Source organism: Rosa rugosa, chromosome 2, assembly GCF_958449725.1.
Source record: "Rosa rugosa chromosome 2, drRosRugo1.1, whole genome shotgun sequence".
NCBI classification, from domain to species: Eukaryota; Viridiplantae; Streptophyta; class Magnoliopsida; order Rosales; family Rosaceae; genus Rosa; species Rosa rugosa.
The window spans coordinates 31,522,022-31,543,840 of NC_084821.1; the positions used below are offsets into that span (position 1 = coordinate 31,522,022).

General features: G+C 36.9%; 1 long non-coding RNA gene across 1 annotated transcript; it reads left to right on the forward strand.

Annotated features, from left to right (window-relative positions):
* The first annotated feature begins 598 nt into the window (after positions 1-598).
* On the forward strand, positions 599-18,988 carry LOC133733260 (uncharacterized). The gene is made up of 4 exons (XR_009857595.1): positions 599-645; positions 1,002-1,201; positions 1,294-1,338; positions 18,352-18,988. It is a non-coding gene; the product is annotated as an uncharacterized LOC133733260 (long non-coding RNA).
* The last annotated feature ends 2,831 nt before the right edge of the window (positions 18,989-21,819 follow it).

Consider the following 21,819-nt stretch of genomic DNA (forward strand, 5'->3'; position numbering starts at 1 on the left):
CCGACAGCACAGAATTGCCCTCGCAAAAAAACTCCTTTTTCGACCACAAAAAATGGTCGTCGGAAATGTTCTGTCAAAATATATTTTATTTCCGAGGGACAATATGCTGTAGGAAAAGAGTTCCAATTTTGTCGGAAAAACAAAAAAATTGGCGGGACCTTTTGGCGCCGGTATTATTTTCGACAAGATTTTGTGTCGTCGGTAAGATAGACCTATTTCCGAGAGGCAGTTGACTTTGTCGGAAATGATTTCTTAATTTCGAGGGCAACAAAGTACCCTTGGTAATGAACAAAATATTTCCGACGGCTAGTGACCCTTGGTAATATTTCTCTAAATTGTATTATTTTTATAAAAATATTATGTCAAAGAGGAGAATTGAGCATGAGATCTCTAACTTTTCAAAATTAATCTTACCATTTTTCCACAGGTCACTTGATGACATATTATTAGTTTATTAGAATTGATGCATTATATGTTAAAGACAAAACAATTTTATTATATATTGGTTATAAGGTAAGATCGGATAAATATATATATATATATATATATATATATATATATACAGATCCTATCCAGAGCGATGCCTCGCTTTGAAATTTCAGAGGGCATGTCCAGCAACCGCTACTACACCGCCGTGTTCCAGAGGTGCGCTTCTATTTCTAATTGAAAGTTCAATTTTTTGAATCCCTAACCCTAACCCAAATAATTGGTTCTGGAAATTTCAATTCTACTGTTCTGGGGTTTGTTTCGATTGGTACTGGGGTTCTCAATTGAATGTTTTGTTTGTTTAGTTTAGGTTGGGTTGCTGATATCTGGGGTAAAATTTATATCTTGCTGAATAAGATGAGTAATCAAGTGCACTAGAGTTGTTCGAGAAGATGTTGGAACCTTTTGTGATCTTTGTTTATATGCATTTTTTTTTGGTTTATTTAGTATATTAATTTAGTGTATTACTTAACTGAGTTATTGGATTGATTGTTCAATGTTTATGTTTTGAACAGTGAGAATTGGTAAGAATGCAGAGCATTGGTAATTGCAACTGCTTTGGCATACTCCCATTGTGACATTACATGTAGATGATAAGAATATAAATGCAGAGGCAATTGCAACTACTTTGGCCTACTTGTACGACCACCACCCCAAGCTCAGTGATACCAATGCCTTTCGTGTTTTAGCTGCTGCTTCTTTTCTTGATCTTCAGGTATCACATTCTTGTTATGAGTGTGCTTCCTGATGAGTAATGGCTTGACTTTGTGTGTAATTGGATTATGTGTTGCTATACTTTGGATGTAGGTTTGCATATCCGTGAAATTTCTAGTTGGTGGTGCTTCCTTGAAGGTATACTCCTTTCAACTTTTAGCTTTGAAATTTCTAAAATAAAGGTTGAAATTAGTACATTAGACAAATCTTATTAGGCACGATGTTTGATGTATGATATCTTCCTTTTTGGATGCATGATACGCTCAAAGCAAGCGCATAATTTAACCTTGAAAAGATCGTTAGTAGTATAAGCAAATAGGGATCGTTCTATTCCGGGGATTGAGGGTACACCTGTCATTGTCAAACAATTAAACAATTAAAATTAAAACAAAGTATAATATTCACAAATGTATTCACAAAATATAAACATTTTACACGAAAAGGGGGGATTTTGTTTTTGGTTTTTTCGAAAATGAAACTAAGTTAACAAAAACAATTAAAATGCAAAAACATAAAAATACGAATGGAATGAAGGAACAAAGATCAAAACCGAAACTTATGATTAAAATTGATTCAAACCCTAATATTGTTCATCTAAGTCATGAGAAAGGAGTTGATCATGTGAAACATTCGAAAGCAAATGAATTCCCATTTTTTACTTTTCAATGCTAATTAACCTAAGCGAAAGCACCTAGATTAATCCTATCAAACATGCAATCAAACCCTAGAAAGCTAGTCAATCATGTCATGTTTAACGCATTACACATAGAGAAAGGCTATCAACTCAAGTGTACAACTTAGTATGGAAAAGTCCACCTAATTGCAATTCTCTTTAATTAAATTCGATCTTTGTACAAAACCTTTACTACTTTGATTCAAGTTTACACAAAACGAAAAGTCGATTTCATGTTCTTAAACCTAGCACCATTCATATCGAAACCCTAAGTGTTTGCAACCACATAAGATTAAAATACAAAAGTTATCTATAACGCAAATTTAATTAAACAAACCCACATAAGCAACTCTCGAATCACAATATATGAATCTGAAAATTCTCAATTAATCATAAAAATTCCAGAAATAATACTTTGTTCAAACATATATGTCAACTAGTTCATAACCAACGAAATTCAAAGCAAAGGTTACAAAGGAGAATAGGATTACACCGTGGATGAAGATGAGATGGATGATTCACGTTGTGGATTCTTGAAACTCGAAAGCAAGCTTCAAGGATGGCTATGGATGGAAGTGCTCACGGCTTCTCTTCTTCTTCTTTGGCCTTGCTTGAACTCGTGGAGATGACTAAACGTGAAACTAGAGGATGGAAAGGAAAATGGAAAGGAAATGGAGAGACAAAGAAAATGGAATGGATGAAGGAATGTTCTTTCTTCTTTGTTGTAGCCTCTATTTATAGGCTACCAAGCAAAACTATTTGGATTTAAACAAATGATGATATGTTAGGTTTGAGCATTTAAACATTAATGGAATTTATTAGGTTTGAATATTTAAACACTAATGGAATTTGTTAGGTTTGAATATTTAAACACTAATGGAATTTGTTAGGTTTGAGTCACTTTCTACTCATTTTTCCTTCAATTAATTCTCCACCAAGACTTCAGATTTTGCCCGTGACTTCTTCATATGAAATGATCCATCATGAGTGTAGATCATTCTGTAAAATTTTCAGAATTTATCTCCATGTGTTTGGGCCGGAATTTCTGCTGGACTCCTTACAGGTCCAGTTTTCCAGTTTTGCTTCTGCAGAAAATTGGGCTGACTGTTTGAAGGCCTTCCACTTCTTTTTGGCTCTTGCACTCTTCATAAGAAATGTTTCTTAGGATGTCTAGAATGGATCTGGAAGGTTTCAGCTCATTTGAAGTTCATTTGGTCAGGTGGTCGCTCCTTCTTCCTTGCTTGGCTTGGTTTCTCCTAGCCGGAGTAGGAAAATGTGTAAAGTTGACCTTTTTAGTGCATTTCCATTTTTCTCCATCATTTTATGGACCTAACACTTATTTCATCATCATCTACTCCAATGTACCTAAAAATAAAAATTGAATTAAAAATCGATTCGTTAAGGAATTAACTAAGCAAAATGTGAGGAATTAACTATTAAAATACCACATTAAAATGCTCCTATCAAATTCCCCCACACTTAGCTTTTGCTAGTCCCTTAGCAAAATCAAAAACTAACAAACCAAAAAGACTATGACACAAAACAAAGAAACCAACGAAAAAATTGACTAAGTATGGAAACAAAAACACAAAGACTCAAAGAAACCAAAAACGTAAAACACAAAGCAAAACACAAAGAAGAAAAAAAAAAAAAAAAAAAAAAAAACGTCACACATAAAAGAGTAAATTCAAAGACAAAGACCATGATGTTGACATCACAAAGACCTCTATTGCCCTTTAACATATTGTCTCAGAAATCTCATACTTTCAAGACACCAAGATTAGCACTTAACCAAGAATCACATCATCAAGATATTCAAGAGGTAATTACAAAATATAATCCATATATAAGCATGTAAGACTTGGGAGTAAACAATGGTGGTGAGTGGAGCTCAACATATTTCAAACAAGTCATGATTCAAACCTCACATGGATATATCACTCTTTCTTCTCTAAGATTCAAGGCTCATGCTTAAAAGCTTATAATCACTCAATTATATGTGAGAGAAAATATTTTGAGGCAATCAAATAGCTCACATATATAAGAAACAAAAAGCACTTTGTGAATATAATTTTTTTTTTTTTTTTTTAAAAGATCTCATGAAAGATATCAACTACTTGCACGAATGGACCCAAGCCATATGTTCAACTCTTGTAACTCATCTCCACATCAAAGGCTGTCCCATCTTAAGGATCAAGAAGGTCTTCTCAAAGGTTGTAATGGGGCTAAGGCTCAAGGTTTTAAGAAATGAAAGGGTAAGGAATTTTAACAAAGTATCCTAAAAACCTAGCAGAGCTCATGTTGATGTAGAGAGACTTCTAGAAATCCACCAAGGCATAACGTCATACTCATGAGGCTTTATAAAAGGGCTTAATGTCTTCATCTTCATTCTAAACTCCCTTTGATTCTAGTGAATTGGACAAAGACCAAATTTTTCGATAGTGGGCCTTCAATTCAAAACAATCTCCAAACTCACCAAGTATGGGGGACTAAAATCCATAAACATTCTTTTTTTTTTTTATATTTTTTTATTTTTATTTTTTTTTATTTTTTTATGGACAAGTCTACCCCCACACTTGAATTTTCACCTCTTCTTAATCCTTGTCACCATCATGTAGTAAGTCTCAAAAGATAGCTCCACTAAGTTTTTAGAACAAAGGGTAGGATTATAACTATACTAAGGTTCAGGGGTTAAGGATTTTTAGGGTGATGAAAGAAAAGGCTTAATGTAGGCTCAAAGGGTGTCACGCCCCGGATTTTGAATGATGAATTCAAATCCGAAACCTGAATAATTACAATTACAAAAAAACCAAATCTCGAAACTTCGAGTTCATTATTACAATTCACTCTCACAATATATTATAAAGCTCAAATGAGCATAACACACCTCACAACTTACAATTGTTGTAAAACTCTAACAATTGCTCTAACCGCACGATCACCGTCCTGGTTCTCCTGTCCTGTAGGATTACCCGCTACACAATTTGAATAGTGTACCGGGAGTTGCAACAACACAAAACCCGGTAAGCTTTTTACAGCCAGTATGAGTAAACAAGAAAGAACTGTTGATTTATTAGATTTCAAGACTACCACAAACCCACGTTACTTTCTCACTCTCATATATATATATAGACACTTATGAGTTACTCTCAATTTAGCTCATAAGATCACTCACTCTCATATATACATATAGACACTTATGAGTTACTCTCAAATTCGCTCATAAGATTTCCCAACATTTGGTAGACAGACTCATATATATATATAGACCCTTATGAGTTACTCTCAATTTCCCTCATAAGGTTACCATATATATATTGACACTTATGAGTTACTCTCAATTTCACTCATAAGTTCACTCCACATTTGGCAGACAGACTAGAGCTCTAACTGAACGTAACCACTCGTCCGGCCACAGACGTGATTACGATTTAATACTATTAATAACCACCAGCCCGGTACGAGAGCGTGATTCACTAATAGATGCCATGGTCACCTCGTGACCTAGTGATCTCCACAGATCACAACAATTTATTGTTCCTCAACAATAAAACTCAACACCTCTCACAATATATTGTTTCTCAACAATAAACTCAATATCTCTCACAATATATTGTTTCTCAACAATAACTCAACACAACTCCAACAATACATATTATTTCACGTAATAATATATATACAGACATTCACACAGGAATGTCTAGTAACACCAACAATAGTTCATATGATTGCAACAAAATAAAGCAATTAATTGTATTGGGTTCGTAATATGAACCACGTGAGGTTTACTCACCTCGATAATCCCGCTGCGTCTTCAATTCAGCTCAAAATACGATCCACAATCGTCCACCAACTCAAACCGTCAATCACCTAGTCCAATAATGATCTTGACTTAGCCAACAACTCAAATATGAAATTAAACGACGATCCAACGCTCAGATTCAAATTAAACGATGATTCAACGGTCGGATCTGAATTTAATGATGATCCAACGGTCGGATCCTCACGGATCGCCTTTAGGATCATCCTCCAAAATTATCACGAAGATCCAACGGTCAGATCTTCCTGAATCGCCTTTACTAACATCTCCACAAAATTATATGAAAATCCGACGGTCAGATTCTCACGAATCGCCTTCCGAATCACTATTTCTCAATTATACGAAGATCCAACGGTCGGATCTTCGCCCGTGACCTCACAAGGTCACCGGGACAGTCATACGATCAACATATCCAAAATTGAAGCAAAACCGATGGTCAGATCTTCACAGATCGTAAACCGAAGATAAACGTAAAAACGTTAAATAGTAACGTCAAAACGTAAATCCACTATTTATCAACTCTTTCTAACATGACCATGTTATATATCAAAACGCTCGTATGGATGCATAGATCATCGCCTAGATAATGAAAACTCGAAATATGGTCTGATGCGCCGCCACAAGCGGTGGTCAGTGGGCGGTCAACGGCGGTCAACGCGGCGGTCAACCACCTCAGATGGCAAAGTGACCAACTACAAACTGGTTCAAAATGAAAGGGTGGTCGACTTTCATACCTGGAGCTAAGCCTGGTTCGGCCTAGATCGTCCTAGATCAAGCGTTGAAGTTGGATTAATCTCGTGCGTCTGATCAGATTCCAGATTGAATCAGGGACGTCGAAATCTTCAACTCGTGATCTTTCACTCCACACTCCAAATCGTCAAGCAAGGCCTATATGGGGATGATCAGGGGGAGGAGGAGATCACGAAAATGGGGAGGATCGGCCCGTGCAACGCCGGCACGGCCAAGATCCGGTCGGGTCGAATGCTAGGCTCTGGGGGGCTTCGATCCACGTCTGGGGGCAGCGGCGGTGCAAGGGGAGGCCACCAGGCGGCTGGGCGTGGCACGGCGAGTCCGGAGAGGGCCGGGTCGTGGCCGGAGGACGCCGGAGGAGGGAGATGGGTCCGGGTCGGGTCAGTCGGGTCGGCTGCGTAGGGAGGAGAGAGAACGGAGGAAACCGGGGGCCAAAATGCAAAATTTGCATTTTTTCGTCCTTAATGAAAGAATTCGGAAAATTTCTCTATTTATAGAAAATTCCCAAATTTCAAAAATTCATAACTTAATCATACGAACTCCGAATAATGCGTTCCACATGTCCACGAACTCGTATCGACGAGCTCTACAACTTTCATGAAGGAAGTTTTCCCAAATTTTGAACGTATAAAAAGTCAACTTTGTTGACCCCCTAAAAACGTTCGTTTTCGAAAATAAAATCGTTCGAACTAATTCCACAACTTCTCCAAGCTTCGTACTCGCTCCTACTATCGTGAAATCATTTCTAAAAATCCATGGAATTTAATTTGGATTTTCCGGGGTATTACAGTCTACCCTCCTTAAAGAAATTTCGTCCCGAAATTTGAGCGTAAGTCAATTCCTCTCGATTAAGGTTGACCTAACCATAGAATCTCCATCTCTTCCAAATCTGTAGTAATCTACAGAGCCACAATCCTTTGTATAAAAATACATTCCTATGGCCACTAAATCCTTTCATCACAAACGTAAACTCACACAACAACTGCTCAACAACACTCCACATCACATACACAAAATCGTCACATGGATCATCTCATAGATCCTCACATAGATCTTCACATAGATCATCACATAGATCTTCACATAGATCATCACTCTGTACTGGCATACAAGCACAGTAAACACTCTCACAAAGTGTTTCGCTACTCAATTAGCATCACGGTAAATCTCCATAGTAAAACTTAAGATGCATCACTCAAAACAAATCATCCCCAAAAGCACGCCAATAAATTATGTCATCCAATGATGATGACTTGGGCTTGCTCAATCCTTGGGTTAAGCACTAGGGCTGGCCAATTGGGCCTGAAGAAATCGGACCATCCACATTTCGAACCGGCCCAAACCACTTTGGGTTTAACATTTGGGCCTACTATTCGGGCCGAACGATTGGGCTTAACATTTGGGCCTACCATTTGGGCCTACCAATCGGGCCGAACAATTGGGCTTACTATTTGGGCCTACCAATCGGCCCACCAACTTCCAGCTCGGCTACGGTATGAAATTGTACATACCGTATATACGTATACATACCATACAGACCGTATATACGTATGCATACCGTACAACTGTATATACGTATGCATACCGTACAGACCGTATATACTTATGTATACCGTACATATCGTATATACGTCCGTATATCAAGCATATACGAGATCCAAAAATATTTGTAAGAGGTAAGGTTCGAACTCCCGACCTCGAACACGAAGGTTTTGCTCCCAACCACTGAAGCAAGAGCTGCCTTCATTAATATATGCTCACGTGTTATATTTATTATGTCATAAGTGACATAAATAAAATAACGGGGAAGGCAAGGTTCGAAACCTCAACCTGCCGCACGAAACCTTTGTCCCCCAACCACTGGAGCACAAGCTGTGCTTAATATAATGTGTACAAATTTTATACTTATTATGTCATAAACGAACATAATAAAAATAAACGAGAGGCGAGGTTCGAACCTCAGACCTCTTGTACACGAACTGTACACTCAACCACTCGAGCACGGCTGCTCACGTTATTATCCATACCAATCCTTTTATTTAAACCAACTGTTTCAACTGTTTCAACAATTCGGCCCAAAACATCCAAGACTGTTGCAGAAACCCAGCCCAACGTATCCAAAACTGTTTCAGAAACTCGGCCCATCATGTCCAAAACTGTTTCTGAAACTCGGCCCATCAGGCCTCCACCCACAGCTACAGTGATGCCTTGATCCGAGACAGGCCCAAGTACGGCCCACTTGTGTCACGGCTTATCCCTTCCGTGATTTACGGCAGTCAAATCTGCTTTCGGCTAAAGCTGTCTGCCACAGCATCTCGAGGTTCGGCCTGTCCCCTTACACGCTCTCCACGCGCCAACAACTTTTCCGGGTTTTCGGATGACTTTAATCCAACGCGTGGATTCAAATTCTGAGATCGTTCATCCAACGGTGGAGATCTGCTCACCTTGTTCTATAAATAGGTGCATTCTGGGGAAAAACTGTTCACTCCAAAAGAAAAGAAATTTTCTTCCGAGCTCAAGCCTTTCTCTCTCAACTCTTCAGCCTTTCTCTTCTCAAATCCTTTCTTCATCAATTTCAATCCTTCTCTTCTGATCTTCTCTCCCATCTAGTTGATTCAATCCCATCTTTCCTCTGAACTTTCAGATCTTCAATCTTTTCCTCCAAATCTTCAATCCTTCTTTCTCAGATCTTTTCTTCCATTTGAAGATTCGATCTCATCTTTCCTCTGAGAATCTCAGATCTCCAATCACCAGTTCAACAACTCCAATCCTTCTAACAAAATCTCCCTCAAACACTAAACCATGTATTCCTCGATTTCCACATCCTCTCACCCCATGACCCAAGAGCCACGAACTCTGCAACTAATGGAGCTCCAAACCCCGCAACAAATGGAACCACAACAACAGCAACCAACAGAGGAGGGAGGAAACACCCAAGCAGCTGGAAGTAGTGCCAACATGGATTTCTGGCGAAGCCGTACCAGGTGGATTCCTACTCCAGAACAAATAAGAATCCTCAAGGATCTTTACTACGTCAAGGGATTTAAGTGCCCAACTACAGAGCAGATTCACGAGATCTGTCTCCAGCTGAACCAGTATGGGTATGTTGAGGGTAAGAACATTTACTTTTGGTTCCAGAACGTCAGGGCTCGAGAGAAGCAGATGAATAGGTGTAATCAGGCTGCTCCAGTGCCCATGAGAACTAGTTCTCTTGGTACTGGTAGATCCATTGATCTCAATTTTGGGTCCACTGGTTCTACTGGTGCTAGTGGATCCATCGACATCAATTTTGGGCCAGCTGGTGGATCCATTGACATCAATTTTGGGTCCACTAGTTCTACTGATGATGGTAGATCCATTGATCTCAACTTTGGTTCCACCTATTCTACTGGTAATGAAGGATTTCTTGATTTAAATTTTGTTTCATATTCTTCCTCACACTTCAACACTAATACCAGTCCAACTCTTTTGGCACAACAGGAGGACAAACATCCCTGCAACAACGAGGAGGAGATCACCAGGAGGTTCAAACTCTTCCTCTGTTCCCCGTGCACGGCGAGGACGTCTTTGGTAACCTGAAGACTACTTCCGAGGAAGGTAGTGCACATGATTACTATTTCGGTGGCTCAGGCGGTTACAACCGTGGATCTCCAGTTTCTCTTGAGCTCAGCCTCAACCCATCCGGAGCTGCTGACTAGGCTTAGTACAACATAGTCCTCGTTTTCCTTTTTCTTTTTTTTTTTTTTTTTTTTTTTTTTTTGTAATATAAACTCAATAAGATGGTGTGCATGTTTTCTTTCCTGTTTGTTTAACCAACAACAACAACACCAAGGATCGAACCTTGGTCACCCAATACTATTTTCAAAACCATAAACAACTCTACTGCACACATCTTTCATAATGATGCAATAAAAACAATCACTCAAAAAGAATCCAACAATCAATTAAGTCGCATCGAGGTCTAGCTAGTATCCTCTGAGTCAAACCAAACACAACAATTTCATCGATAGGATTAGGGATTTATAAAGCTAAACACATCCTGAGTTAGCTAGGAAAAACCCACGTTTTTAGAGTTACTCTTACAACTCTTATAGAATCTCGATAATTCCATCTATCAATTGCTTCAACAAAAACTCACCACAATTCAATCCCTAACATTTAGCGATTCAGAAATCGAATCAAACTCCATATCACATAGTAATTCACTTGAACCACTATGGATACCTAACAAAGTCACTAAAATCAATATCTGAAATTGCGTTTAACTATATCACCTAAAATCAATCACCAAAGGCAAACCCTTGCCTGACTCTAACATGTCCTCCATGCTTCTTCCTGCACCATACATAGGCCTCAAAATTCAATTTCATTCACTTGAACAAAACTATATTCACAAGTCTGCTATAGACATCAGGGAAAAACCCATACTTTTACTCATAACTTTTCCTTCTAAAAGTTCATCACGTAGTGTATATAAAATCACCACACAACCTTCTTAGTCTACACTAAGAATTCAATCTCACACAAGGTCAGCATAATTGCCTCAGAGTCACTTTAATCACGTATCACATGTCAATTACCAAAACTCCACTAAGACGTCTCTTTATAAAACAAGATATCTAATCCTTGATACGTACACCTCATCTAAACATCTGTACGTCCAACTTAAGAAGACAAAATTTATAACAATTCATACTCGTATCCACACTAGGTACGTGCATAGGTCCACACCATGTCTTCAACCAAACACTTCAACAATCAAAAGAACCTCATTTCCATAAAACAATCCTCGTTGACTTAACAGAGTTGAATCAAGAGGTTCCTATTCCTCAAGGATTGTAACTCGCGGCCACTGAACTTATTCCAATACGAACCTACAAGACAACTGTAAGGTTCTAAGTACAACCCCTTCGAATCTCCATCACCTAAGGAGTATAGTATGCTTGGCTAATACATGTATAACACTTAAAACACAGTATAAGTCAAATACAAATTCATATTAACCAAGTCAATACTATAGGGAAGGTATTCACGTTCCTAAAACGACCTAGCGGCCTAAACAACTCCCAACACTCACGCATACCCAATGACTTAGCCAATACCGAAGAGCACACGATGGGGATCCGCTGCAGACGGGCCATCACTCGGAAGGTATTGACACATCACCAAATATGCACCTTACGCTCTGATACCAAACTGTCACGCCCCGGATTTTGAATGATGAATTCAAATCCGAAACCTGAATAATTACAATTACAAAAAAACCAAATCTCGAAACTTCGAGTTCATTATTACAATTCACTCTCACAATATATTATAAAGCTCAAATGAGCATAACACACCTCACAACTTACAATTGTTGTAAAACTCTAACAATTGCTCTAACCGCACGATCACCGTCCTGGTTCTCCTGTCCTGTAGGATTACCCGCTACACAATTTGAATAGTGTACCGGGAGTTGCAACAACACAAAACCCGGTAAGCTTTTTACAGCCAGTATGAGTAAACAAGAAAGAACTGTTGATTTATTAGATTTCAAGACTACCACAAACCCACGTTACTTTCTCACTCTCATATATATATATAGACACTTATGAGTTACTCTCAATTTAGCTCATAAGATCACTCACTCTCATATATACATATAGACACTTATGAGTTACTCTCAAATTCGCTCATAAGATTTCCCAACATTTGGTAGACAGACTCATATATATATATAGACCCTTATGAGTTACTCTCAATTTCCCTCATAAGGTTACCATATATATATTGACACTTATGAGTTACTCTCAATTTCACTCATAAGTTCACTCCACATTTGGCAGACAGACTAGAGCTCTAACTGAACGTAACCACTCGTCCGGCCACAGACGTGATTACGATTTAATACTATTAATAACCACCAGCCCGGTACGAGAGCGTGATTCACTAATAGATGCCATGGTCACCTCGTGACCTAGTGATCTCCACAGATCACAACAATTTATTGTTCCTCAACAATAAAACTCAACACCTCTCACAATATATTGTTTCTCAACAATAAACTCAATATCTCTCACAATATATTGTTTCTCAACAATAACTCAACACAACTCCAACAATACATATTATTTCACGTAATAATATATATACAGACATTCACACAGGAATGTCTAGTAACACCAACAATAGTTCATATGATTGCAACAAAATAAAGCAATTAATTGTATTGGGTTCGTAATATGAACCACGTGAGGTTTACTCACCTCGATAATCCCGCTGCGTCTTCAATTCAGCTCAAAATACGATCCACAATCGTCCACCAACTCAAACCGTCAATCACCTAGTCCAATAATGATCTTGACTTAGCCAACAACTCAAATATGAAATTAAACGACGATCCAACGCTCAGATTCAAATTAAACGATGATTCAACGGTCGGATCTGAATTTAATGATGATCCAACGGTCGGATCCTCACGGATCGCCTTTAGGATCATCCTCCAAAATTATCACGAAGATCCAACGGTCAGATCTTCCTGAATCGCCTTTACTAACATCTCCACAAAATTATATGAAAATCCGACGGTCAGATTCTCACGAATCGCCTTCCGAATCACTATTTCTCAATTATACGAAGATCCAACGGTCGGATCTTCGCCCGTGACCTCACAAGGTCACCGGGACAGTCATACGATCAACATATCCAAAATTGAAGCAAAACCGATGGTCAGATCTTCACAGATCGTAAACCGAAGATAAACGTAAAAACGTTAAATAGTAACGTCAAAACGTAAATCCACTATTTATCAACTCTTTCTAACATGACCATGTTATATATCAAAACGCTCGTATGGATGCATAGATCATCGCCTAGATAATGAAAACTCGAAATATGGTCTGATGCGCCGCCACAAGCGGTGGTCAGTGGGCGGTCAACGGCGGTCAACGCGGCGGTCAACCACCTCAGATGGCAAAGTGACCAACTACAAACTGGTTCAAAATGAAAGGGTGGTCGACTTTCATACCTGGAGCTAAGCCTGGTTCGGCCTAGATCGTCCTAGATCAAGCGTTGAAGTTGGATTAATCTCGTGCGTCTGATCAGATTCCAGATTGAATCAGGGACGTCGAAATCTTCAACTCGTGATCTTTCACTCCACACTCCAAATCGTCAAGCAAGGCCTATATGGGGATGATCAGGGGGAGGAGGAGATCACGAAAATGGGGAGGATCGGCCCGTGCAACGCCGGCACGGCCAAGATCCGGTCGGGTCGAATGCTAGGCTCTGGGGGGCTTCGATCCACGTCTGGGGGCAGCGGCGGTGCAAGGGGAGGCCACCAGGCGGCTGGGCGTGGCACGGCGAGTCCGGAGAGGGCCGGGTCGTGGCCGGAGGACGCCGGAGGAGGGAGATGGGTCCGGGTCGGGTCAGTCGGGTCGGCTGCGTAGGGAGGAGAGAGAACGGAGGAAACCGGGGGCCAAAATGCAAAATTTGCATTTTTTCGTCCTTAATGAAAGAATTCGGAAAATTTCTCTATTTATAGAAAATTCCCAAATTTCAAAAATTCATAACTTAATCATACGAACTCCGAATAATGCGTTCCACATGTCCACGAACTCGTATCGACGAGCTCTACAACTTTCATGAAGGAAGTTTTCCCAAATTTTGAACGTATAAAAAGTCAACTTTGTTGACCCCCTAAAAACGTTCGTTTTCGAAAATAAAATCGTTCGAACTAATTCCACAACTTCTCCAAGCTTCGTACTCGCTCCTACTATCGTGAAATCATTTCTAAAAATCCATGGAATTTAATTTGGATTTTCCGGGGTATTACAAAGGGGTTTATCTAAGGGGGTCCCACGACGGGCACAAATTGGGACACAGGCTTATTTGGCAATGGTGGTAGTTCCTAGGTGCCTCTATCCTTTCCAGAATCAGGGCCATGTATTGACAAAATGTCTTAACAAGCACAAAAGCGAATTCTAGCATTCTCTAGTCCATTAAACTTAATCTATGGCATGTAATCAATCAAGATGAAAGAATAATGAGATCAACAGAATCATCGCCAAGAAAATAAGAGTATAATTCATTTTTTTTTCCATTAATCACTCAACAAAGAAAGGGCACATGGCTCAAATTCTCACAAGGGTTATTATGAATCATAACTTATCATCCACATGTTCATATTCTGTACCAAAGTTACGCATGCACCATATCTACTACACATTCATATGCTTTTCATAAATCATAATTAACCAAAGAATATCATCAAATATTATCCCAATCTTGTGATCCTCTTTTAGCCTTAATTTCAGAGATATAAGCTCATCCTAGACAGTTAAAAGGGCATCCTATGACTCAAAAATAAAAACAAAGGACTAAGACTCAATAAATAAAATCAACGAAATTTTTTTAATTTTTGACATTTTTCGATTTTTTTGTATTTTCCAATATATCTGACTCAAAATAAAAGACTCAAATATAAATCCCTTCCCCCACACTTAAATATTGCATTGTCCTCAATGTAATCAATCATAAGCATGCAATGAAACAAATAAGCATAGATAGAAGACATTTATGAAAATAAATCCTAAAATAAAAACAAAAGAGAAAAAAATAAAAAATAAAAAGAGATAGGGAAAGAGAAAGCAAATCTGTGTAGGTAGACTCCTTCACAGCTACTTCTGAATTGGGTTGCCTCCCAAGCAGCGCTTGAGTTTAACGTCTTTCAGCCAGACAGAATAGAAATTAGAAAGTTAGTAACTATAATTAACTAAGAAATACAAAATATACAATTTGGGAGATATTTTTTTTATTTATTTTATTATTTATTTATTTTTGTTTTTTTTTTTTTGTAAAAAGCTGAATTTAATAAGACTGAATGAATGCATTTTATTTTATTTTTTTTTTATTTTTTTTTTATTTTTTTATTTTTATTTTTTATTATTATTATTTTTTTTTTTTTAAAATATAGGACTCAAAATGAAAGACAAAAATATTTATAGGATTCAAAATGAAAGACAAAAATATAAATCCCTTCCCCCACACTTAAATATTGCATTATCCTCAATGTAATCAATTAAAAGCATGCAATGAAATAAGTAAGCATATAGGGATGGAATTTACGAAAATAACTACTAAAACAAAAAGAAAATGGAGGAGTAAAAGGGGAAGAGAAAGCAAATCTGATTATATTCTGAATTGGGTTGCCTCCCAAGCAGCGCTTGTATTTTACGTCTTGCAGCCAGACGGTACCTACATTAAATAAAGTTAGTAACTTAATATTAACAAAGAAATACAAAAAAAAAAAAAAATAATAATAAACAAGTAACTATGAATTACAAACTACAAGTATAATTAACAAGTATTTTGTACATAAGACACAAGTTAAGTACACAAGTGAGTATAAAACGTAAAAAGTATTTTTACAAGTATAAAGTGTGAAACAACAAAATAATTTACACGTAAAGAGTATGCACAAGTATTTCTTTTGTTATAAACATTATTGATATCAAATCTAATTCCAAGCGGTAAATCAAGTGGACGTGCGGCCCAAGTATAGTCGTCTAGACACAAAGTCCCTCCTACATCCGTTGGGCAACCTTACTGAAATGGCCAGGTAGGGGAGGGTGAACACGAGAGGAAAAATCCATTTTGGCATGAGCTAAGCCCATTTATAAGCACTTCTGGATTCAAAAACCCGTCATGAACGTTGTCCCCTTCCTAGACACCATCTCACATAGGATATTCTTACTAGGATGTAAAAGGTCCTAAGTGTGTTAGACAGTTCAATGAATGTTAATAAAGGCCGCCCTCAACCTTAAGGGACCTGAACTAGGTACCAATAAGGGGTTTAGGCCAATATTAATAAACACGACTTCACCTATTCCTTCTTTAATTTACAACCTACAATTAAATTCGTATTCAACAATAAAAAAAAACAACCTAGTTAATTTAAACTAAGTATCAAACAGTTTATATACAACAATTATAAACAAAAACAAGTGATTTTTCAATCCCCGGCAACGGCGCCAAAAATTGATACGCTCAAAGCAAGCGCATAATTTAACCCTGAAAAGATCGTTAGTAGTATAAGCAAATAGGGATCGTTCTATTCCGGGGATTGAGGGTACACCTGTCATTGTCAAACAATTAAACAATTAAAATTAAAACAAAGTATAATATTCACAAATGTATTCACAAAATATAAACATTTTACACGAAAAGGGGGGATTTTGTTTTTGGTTTTTTCGAAAATGAAACTAAGTTAACAAAAACAATTAAAATGCAAAAACATAAAAATACGAATGGAATGAAGGAACAAAGATCAAAACCGAAACTTATGATTAAAATTGATTCAAACCCTAATATTGTTCATCTAAGTCATGAGAAAGGAGTTGATCATGTGAAACATTCGAAAGCAAATGAATTCCCATTTTTTACTTTTCAATGCTAATTAACCTAAGCGAAAGCACCTAGATTAATCCTATCAAACATGCAATCAAACCCTAGAAAGCTAGTCAATCATGTCATGTTTAACGCATTACACATAGAGAAAGGCTATCAACTCAAGTGTACAACTTAGTATGGAAAAGTCCACCTAATTGCAATTCTCTTTAATTAAATTCGATCTTTGTACAAAACCTTTACTACTTTGATTCAAGTTTACACAAAACGAAAAGTCGATTTCATGTTCTTAAACCTAGCACCATTCATATCGAAACCCTAAGTGTTTGCAACCACATAAGATTAAAATACAAAAGTTATCTATAACGCAAATTTAATTAAACAAACCCACATAAGCAACTCTCGAATCACAATATATGAATCTGAAAATTCTCAATTAATCATAAAAATTCCAGAAATAATACTTTGTTCAAACATATATGTCAACTAGTTCATAACCAACGAAATTCAAAGCAAAGGTTACAAAGGAGAATAGGATTACACCGTGGATGAAGATGAGATGGATGATTCACGTTGTGGATTCTTGAAACTCGAAAGCAAGCTTCAAGGATGGCTATGGATGGAAGTGCTCACGGCTTCTCTTCTTCTTCTTTGGCCTTGCTTGAACTCGTGGAGATGACTAAACGTGAAACTAGAGGATGGAAAGGAAAATGGAAAGGAAATGGAGAGACAAAGAAAATGGAATGGATGAAGGAATGTTCTTTCTTCTTTGTTGTAGCCTCTATTTATAGGCTACCAAGCAAAACTATTTGGATTTAAACAAATGATGATATGTTAGGTTTGAGCATTTAAACATTAATGGAATTTATTAGGTTTGAATATTTAAACACTAATGGAATTTGTTAGGTTTGAATATTTAAACACTAATGGAATTTGTTAGGTTTGAGTCACTTTCTACTCATTTTTCCTTCAATTAATTCTCCACCAAGACTTCAGATTTTGCCCGTGACTTCTTCATATGAAATGATCCATCATGAGTGTAGATCATTCTGTAAAATTTTCAGAATTTATCTCCATGTGTTTGGGCCGGAATTTCTGCTGGACTCCTTACAGGTCCAGTTTTCCAGTTTTGCTTCTGCAGAAAATTGGGCTGACTGTTTGAAGGCCTTCCACTTCTTTTTGGCTCTTGCACTCTTCATAAGAAATGTTTCTTAGGATGTCTAGAATGGATCTGGAAGGTTTCAGCTCATTTGAAGTTCATTTGGTCAGGTGGTCGCTCCTTCTTCCTTGCTTGGCTTGGTTTCTCCTAGCCGGAGTAGGAAAATGTGTAAAGTTGACCTTTTTAGTGCATTTCCATTTTTCTCCATCATTTTATGGACCTAACACTTATTTCATCATCATCTACTCCAATGTACCTAAAAATAAAAATTGAATTAAAAATCGATTCGTTAAGGAATTAACTAAGCAAAATGTGAGGAATTAACTATTAAAATACCACATTAAAATGCTCCTATCAATGCAGGAACTTACGGAACTGACACTTTTTAATATCTTTCTTAACGTAAGGGATTCAATTTCTTTGCACTTATCATGATTATATGTACATTTCATATCCCTCTTAAATTTGGCATGTGCTACTGGTTTGCTATGGGACTGATGTAAGAATTAATTTACCATCTTATGTCCACAAAATACAAAAGAGAGCTGAAAGTCTTTGTTGGTGTCTGTTTCGTGGTCCTGCAGTTCTTCCTTTGTTTATGGCATACCAATTTCCGTGATAAAAGAGTTTTTAACATTATGGTTATTACTGTTATCAGTTTAAAGACCTTACCTATGTGCCTCCGCATTGTTCTGTGCAGAAAAAAAGTTGCAACAGGTCGCAAAACGGCAGTCAGCGGGACAGAAGATATTATAACATCGATCACTGATAATGAAAGACAACAGACTGGTATTTCTTTTTTTCCTTATATTTTTTTTTTTAGAGTTGTAGGATATATTCCTTTAAAAATGTTCTTTAATACTACAACTCCTCATGACCTTCAATATTAATTTTTTCTTTTTGTCATGGAATATGTTCTTTACTGCATGTTTTAGCTCTTACTTATTTTGCATTCTAACTTCTTTGTTTTTCTTTTACAATAGGACAATATTGCAACATATTCAAGTGCACACCATGATGAAGATGGTACTGATGAAGATAGTGATGAAGATGTTGCTGATGAATATGATGCAAACTCTAATGAGGACTTATATTAGATATATTGTTAGCTTCCTTGCTTAAGAAATGATTATATAAAGACCAAATTTTGAATATTTATCTTTGTTTGAACATGTATGAATGATTAACCATGTTTCTTCTAATGCAATTTTTTTTATGAAGATTTAATTGTCTCCTTGTATGTTTAATAAAAAAATTATCTTGATTCATCTACCTCTTCCATTCAGGTTAATTGACAATTAAATTGAGTGGGAAGAAAAAAAAATTGCTGACAAATTTCAACGAATAAATCTCGTGGAAAAACATTTCCGACCACAATATCATTCTCAGAAATATTAGATTATATTTTTCCGACAGAAAATATCAATTTCTGAGGAAAATATGACCCTCGAAACTTATTCATTTTCGATGCCAAATAGCCGTCGGAATTAAATATTCTTATCGGAAATAGTTTTTTCCGACCACTACTATTCGTTAGAAATAAGTCCTTGGAAAAAAATGGATTGGCTAGTAACCAATTTTTTCCTACAAGCAACGAATTATTTCCAACAAACATATTTTGTCGAAAATACTATTTGTTGTCGTTTAGGAGTAACAATTTCCGACCACCGAAAAATTATTTACGACCACATCTGGCTGTCGAAAATATATATTTTTCTGAGGGTTGGTCGGAAAAAGACTATTTCCGATGATATTTTTTCCGAGGACCACCGAGGGCACCTAGCTGTCGGAAATAGCTTTTTCCGACGGGGAAAGTGGCTTTTCCGACCAAATCACACCCTTAGAAATGACTATCATTGTTGTAGTGGCACTACAGTATTATAAAATTGTAGATCAAGGGCCTGAGACCAAACAGTACAATATCATCACTGCAATTCATCTAAAACAAAAGTTAGAGAATTACCTGCATGCTCCAAATTCCCAATTTCGCATAGGGAAACAATTAGTATAGTTTATTGTACTGAACAAAACAGAATGCATAATGAGTGATAAGGATAAAAGAAAAGAAAGTGTAATGAGCATCAAATTAAGCAATTCATGAACTGAACAGAATGACCTTACCTCTTATAGACATGTGGATGATATAAAATCAAAGAATCAGCAACTTCATATTACAATGCTTATTAATTTGTATTAACTAACCCCACTAATTTTTGTGGTTGTTGCAGCCAAAAGGAAGTCCAGTGAAATACAATAAGGGAAATTGTTCCCTGGTCGTCTTTGCAAGTTCTAGCAGCTTGGAAAGAGCCTCCTAAAAGACCAAGTAGAACGGTGAACATAGATGTGGACTGTGGAGTAAAGGGTGTAACCAGGGGTCTTGTTAGAGCTCTATTCCCAGCTACAGTAAACGAAGATGAAGCCATGCACTAATTAACGAGATTGGTTGATTGTGACCCACAATTAACTTGTGAGGTACAAAGGTATGGTGTTGGTCCTTACTACCTGAAGAAGCTGTTGGAGGGAGATGAAATGAGGTTGATAAATTTCATTTACATGGGTGGTAAGGATTTATCTAGAGAGGAAAAAATGTAAGCTAAATTTGAATTTTAGGATGAGTATGAAACTTTTGTGTAAATCACATGTACAGTACGGTTCATTGGCCACATTGTCAACATATGGTTTGGTAGGTAGGCCCATGATGTCCACCTGCATTACATTTGTAAGGGGATATAATGGTAGAAGTTGGTGTTAAACAAATTTAGGATGGAAGAACATAACTGTGTTCAAAATAAAATAATAGGAATAATTTGAATAAGGTAAAAGATATTTATTATGTGCTCTAAAGGTGCAAAAATAATTGACAATAAGGTAATATTTAAAGGTAGAATGAATTGTGATTTATAGGAATAACCAAAATGTATTTCTTGTGTGACATATATATGAATGTGCAATTATGAGGAATCTATGTGGTAAGTAATTACTCACTCTTTGTTGCAGGACTCTGGTGACTGCGTTTGGGAATGATAGAGCTCTCTTTTATCAGGACAAAATTAGTTGTCTTAATTTAGCCACAGACATGCGTTAATACACCGGTAAGCCGAGATGAATTACCGAATTCTATTTAATTAATGGTATTGAAGATGTGGTTCTTGTTCATTTTCACATATTGAATTAATCAGATTAGTTTGATTATTACATAACACAATAGTCCACCCCTGTAGGTCATTAACTATGTGGCTGAATATATAAATTGCGAAGGTTCTAATAGTTGGTACTTTTTTTTAGGTATGTACATTTTATGTTTAGAATATCTATTGTATAAAATTTCTTTCAATCATTCATCTTGTGATTAACCAAACACTTGGTCCTATATGTGAATGAAAAATCCTTTATATTTGGGTTCGATGCGAAGCACAAAAACATTATTTATATTCATGACTTTGTGTGTCTGAAGCTTTGCAATATGATTACCTATAGAGATGCAACAATTGAGTGTCCATATGTTTAAGTCATGCATGATAATGTTTTGTTTAGTGTCCAGGAAAAAATAAATTGTTTTGCTTTAGTTTCAAAACAATAAAATGTTCAACCAAATTCACCAAAACTAAAGGGTGTTGTTCAAACTAAGTAATTAGGCATAACTGAAGGATGTTGTTAATATTACATAATTAGGGATGAAGATTGAATATATGTTATACCCTAACTATGGTGAATGATGTCATTGTTCAGAAAAAGACAAGTACATATGACCCTACAGAGACATTTCAAGAGTGGGTTGAGAATACAAGAAGTGTATGCAATATTGATAGATTTAATGGACAATTGCACAAT